Source organism: Moschus berezovskii, chromosome X, assembly GCF_049115385.1.
Source record: "Moschus berezovskii isolate FMDL1 chromosome X, NW_MosBer_1.0, whole genome shotgun sequence".
NCBI lineage: Eukaryota > Metazoa > Chordata > Mammalia > Artiodactyla > Moschidae > Moschus > Moschus berezovskii.
The window spans coordinates 2,550,429-2,555,797 of NC_142488.1; the positions used below are offsets into that span (position 1 = coordinate 2,550,429).

The 5,369-nt window shown below is 43.5% G+C and overlaps 1 long non-coding RNA gene across 1 annotated transcript; it reads left to right on the top strand.

Annotated features, from left to right (window-relative positions):
- The first annotated feature begins 721 nt into the window (after positions 1-721).
- LOC148773197 (uncharacterized) lies at positions 722-4,042 on the top strand. The gene is made up of 4 exons (XR_016036914.1): positions 722-809; positions 2,019-2,120; positions 2,308-2,356; positions 3,874-4,042. It is a non-coding gene; the product is annotated as an uncharacterized LOC148773197 (long non-coding RNA).
- The last annotated feature ends 1,327 nt before the right edge of the window (positions 4,043-5,369 follow it).

Genomic DNA, 5,369 nt, shown 5'->3' on the forward strand with positions numbered 1-5,369 from the left:
CCTCCCACCCTTCCAACCCACCCCACTCGGTCACCACAGAGCACTGAGCTGAGCCCCCTATCAGGCAGCTTCCAAATCAGCTCTATGTACATGGATATCCCCTCCCTCTATAACCTCCCCGTCTCCCCATCTCACCTCTTCAGCTCGTCACAGAGACCAAGTCGAGCACCCTGTGCTACACAGGACCTTGCCACTAGCTACCTATTTCACAACACGCTCTTGCATACACATCAGTGCTACTCTCTGAAATGCTTTGTTGCTTTTGGTCTTAAACAGAAATCAATTCCATGTCTGAGATAATAGAAATACAAAGACTTTTGTTTTTTTGACCTGGGACTTGATAAAGAGCTGACGTTGTTTAAAAAGCGTTTATTAGAATGCATGTTCTAGAAAACCCCTTAGTAACACGGCAAGGAGTGACCGGTCAACTGCGTAAGATGGTGGGACTAAGGAATTGTCGTGGAATTGTGGTGGGACTAAGGAAAAGTCTTGCCTTTCTCTCCTTGTTGCCATAGCAACTCCAGCATTCGACACAGCGCTGAGACAGAGATTAACAGGCAGTTGTGCTTGCCCGTAGGATAAATACAGAAGGCATCGCTGCCAACAGGCTAAACTCACTGTGATAGTGCTGTGATCTACTAATATAACGAATTATTCAAGGTGGGGCTAACTCTGCATATTTTCCCTCTCTAACAAAGATGCGGGTGCCAATCAGTTCCACTTTATTCTGGTGTCTGATGACGGTCTGATAGTGAATAGTGAAAATGTGGATGAAACAGGCAAGACAACCAGACTCATTGGGCTCTTGGGTATGTATTACCACCTGACGACATTCCCTTTGCCATGTAACAGCAGCATTGCCGTATTTTTATCCGTAATTCATCACGTGCTTTCATTATTCATTTACAAGGGCTAGGTCTTTCTGTTCATCGACCTAAGAGCCCCAGAAAGTAATCTACCATAGAAAGACAGGTGAAGAAAGTAGATGGGAAGTGTCAACGGACAATTCAAAATGATTCCCACCTGTTAAAAGTTAAAAATAAAAGTACTGAGTGTTTTTTCTTTTGGAAGGCATGGCTAAAATGAAAGTGGTAGTCAGTCTGTCATGTCTGCCTCTTGCGACCCCATGGACTGTAGCTCACCAGACTCCTCTGTCCATGGGACTCTCCAGGCAAGAATACTGGAGTGGGTTGGCATACCCTCCTCCAGGGAATCTTCCCGACCCAGGGATCAAACCTGGGTCTCCAGGATTGGCAGTCAGATTCTTTACCGTATAACAAAGTTGTCCTCAATTCCTTCATTTTTATGCCACTTTCCCAAAGTATTCCAAGCCTTCAAACAGAAACTTTTAAAATACACATTTGTCCTGTTCATTTATCCAATGCATTGTTCTTATGAACATTGACATCACTCCCAAATAGCCATGTCAAAACACTGAGAGTTGTGTGTACCATGGGGAGTTGTTGCTGTTCGTTGTTCAGTCAATAAGTCATGTCCGATTCTCTGCAAACCCTACGGACTGCAGCACCCCAGGCTTCCCTGGGGATGTCAGGTGTCTGGTTCAGGAAAGGTACTGAGTAGAACTGTGGGTTAAATAAAGAGTAAATTGCCTCCTGTTATCATGTGTGACATGGTGAGCATGTGTCTATCAGGGGAGAGCTCTGCTATCTATGTGGGTGCAGAACAAGAGCTGAGCACAGATACTAGGAAGCTGGTCAAGGAGCAAGGGAGTTCCTTACTGTGATGGAAGGAGCCCCAAATTCATGGAGTCCCAGCGAATCTTTGGGGTCCTGCTGCTGATGCTGGGGGCAGGGCTGGTTACACAGTTGGATGGGGATTAATTCTTAAGATGGACAGCTGACATCTGAGTCCTGGGAAATGGTAACTGTTTGGAGTTTCTCTTCCGTTATTCCAAGTGAAACCCGATCAGCACATTTGCTTCTTTTCATTGTATCTTCAGCAACAAAGGTTAAGGGTTCTAATGGGTAAATTTCTGCTTCCTGCATTGTGATTTCCAGGCAAAGATGATGATGCTGACGACCACGATCTGAAGAGGTTCAAGGAGGAGGTTAGAAAATTGGGGATTCCAGAGGAAAATATTGTGGATTTCACCAAGGGTGGTAAGTGGAACTATACTTTTTCCCCTGAATCTTTCACCCAGTATGTACATACACTACCAAGAAACAAATCAGTTTGCTTGTAATTTGTTCTCTCGCAAGTAATTTTTGATATAATCCATTACTTAAGAAATGCTAAAATTACTGGAACGGGTAGTATCTTATTCCTGCCCATTTGATCTCTCCCCAGACGGCTGTCAGGCCCAGTGAAAAAAGAGTGATGTCAACTCCACCTAATTGTAAGTAAACACACTCTGTTATGAACGCTGTTCCATCAAAGAAATCAATAAAGACTCGCTGTGCTTTTATATGTGTCAAAATTTGCAAGTAGCCATGTTTTGCCCCAATGGCTTACATTCTATCCCCAGAGAACTTTTTTTTTTCCTGTTACATTAGGCTACTTTGCATTTCTTGAGCCCTATTAAATTTCAGACTGGTTGGTTGATGAACGCCGAGCAGTTTTAGTGAGAAAAACTGAATTCTGAAGGAATATGGACAACCAGAGTCATCAGAGACAAGCAGGAAAGGCCACAAGCTGGTGGAAACTAAATCGTGTGTCCGTCAGTCCTGATCTCAAGGTTGTCCATGCACTTCCCTCCCTCAAGGAGAACCGAGATTAAAGACAGGTCATAGTTTATGCAAGGCTGGTGTTTAATCTCTCATGATTCTGACAGAACCAGTAAAGATCTTCCAACCACACTGTCTGAAACACACATCTGAATTAACTTTCCCATTCAGAAGGTGGTTTTCTTCAAGTGAGATACTTAAAACTTTCTCAACTAAGACAGTCCCCGAAAATGACACTGGTCTAAGCTAACGTGTGACTTTCATTTTTCCGCTGAGGCAAAATGGAAGGAAAGAAAGCAAATTAAAAAAAAAAAAAAGTAGCTTCCAGGTGAATATGATAAGAAAGTAGTGATGCATAGGCCCAATGGAATATTAGTCAGCCATTAAAAAACATGAAGCAATGCCATTTGCAGCAAGATGGATACAACGAAGATTATCATACCAGGTGAAGAAAGTCAGAAAGAGGGAGACAAATATCTTGATGCCACTTATATATGGGAAGTAAAATGTGGCACGAAGGAACTTATTTACCCAGCAGAAGCAGACTCACAGATACAGAAAACAGACTTGTCGTTGCTTGATAGGAGGAGGCTGGGGAAGAGAAGGATTGGGAGTTTGGTGTTAGCAGATGCAAACTGTTATATACAGGATGGATAGACCAAAAATTCTCAGTGTATTGCACAGGTAAATATATGCAAGAACTCAAAAACCGACATGGGAAAAGAAACTGAAAAATGATAGATGCATGTATGTATAAACTAATCATGTTGTTGTACACCTGCCTGAAACTAACACATTGATACTTAACTATCCTGCAATGTAAAACAAAATTTAAAAATAGGTTCTTGAAGCCCCCAAAGGCAAAGCTTGTGGAAACAGAGGGGTTTACTCCAATCTCAGAGTCTGTAAGCCATCTTTAGAGGAACCATTCCTATGAACATGCAGCCTGTGTTCATGACTCCTACAATGCATCCTGCAGATAAAGGATCCTACGTACATCCTGGGGAAAACTCCACACCGATCCTCACCTACATCACAAGATGTGCAGCAGTGAGGTCCACCAGGATTCTGCCATTGCATCAGCTACCAGCTCCTGTACCCTGGACAGCCTACTGCTTGAGGCTCAGCCCTGTTAGCCATCACTCAGCTGACTATCCTAAACTTTTGGTTCTCTTTTATTCACCTACAGAATCACTGAGACCAGACATGTCCTCTTCCCCACGGAATCAAGATCAACAACACGAAGATGACTTTCCTGGTTCCTGATCAACACGATCCTTCTCTCTTCACAGTCACACTCCCTTTCCCGTCTCATCTCTCTTGTTCACTAGTCACATCCTGGCTGTTGGTGTTTGATTTCTGAGGGTTTAAATAAACTGGTTTAATACACACCTGACTCAACGTGTGTCTCTATAGAAAGTGCCCGATTTTAAAACACACAAATATGCACATCCAGTTCAACTATCCAGAAAGATAAGTCTATAGTAGGGTAGCTGTTCCACTGGAGACAATTCTGATGGGGGTTAGATAGAGATGTCTTAGAGGAGTCCAGCAGAAAAGGATACAGAGAAGTATATACAGTCACAGGTCAGGGGACAGGGTTATGGATCCTCTTGCTGTAACGGAAGGGACAGTCTGGTCAAGAAAGGTGTCCCTGAAAGCATCATATTCATCACAGGGAAAGGAGCTTGTGTTTCCCTCTCTGAGCCTCATAGAGAGAAAGATGCCGTGGGCCACAGCGGGAAAAATGCGTATTCTGACAGCACGAACCCTTCTGAAACTGAGTTCAAGGACTGATGTTTCTTAACCACTTTATCACTAGTAACCAAAATTCATCAGCAGCTGAGACCTGGTCAGTCCATAGGGTCATGAAGTCAATGCACTGGCTGAAGGAACAGGATGATGGACTGTTCAGTCAGGAAGCTGTCACTGTTCTCGACATCTAAAGTTGGTCTCCAGCTTCATTTGCTTCAAAGAGCAGTGGATACTAGGATTTACAGGGATTGGACATTCTAAATATCAAGGGCACAGCACACCGTTCAGCACCCCCACCTCCCACCATGGTGTTTGAGCTGTATACAATCAACAAGACCCAGAAAACACTCAAGAGATAGAACGTATTCCCAGAGCAGGGCAAAAGCTCAGACATCTGGTTCAAGTCCTGGGAAAAAGAATCCAAGATCTAAGCGATATTTAAAAGAAGAGAAGTGAAAGGCAAAGGAGAAAGGGAAAGTTGTACGCCTCTGAAGGCAGAGTTCCAGACAAGAGCAAGAAAGCCTTCCTCAGTGATCAATGCAAAGAAACAGAGGAAAACAACAGAATGGGAAAAGACTACAGATCTCTGCAAGAAAATCATAGACACCAAGGGAACATTTCATGCAAAGATGGGCACAATAAAGGACAGAAATGGTATGGACCTAGCCGAAGCAGAAGAGATTAAGAAGAGGTGGCAAGAATACACAGAACAGTCGTACAAAAGAGGTCTTAATGACCCGGGTAACCTTGATGGTGTGGTCACCCACCCAGAGCCAGACATCTTGGAATGAAAAGTCAAATGGGCCTTAGGAAGCCTCACTACGAACAAAGCTAATGGAGGTGATGGAATTCCAGTTGAGCTATTTCAAATCCTAAAAGATGATGCTGTGAAAGTGCTGCACTCAACATGCTAGCAAATTTGGAAAACTC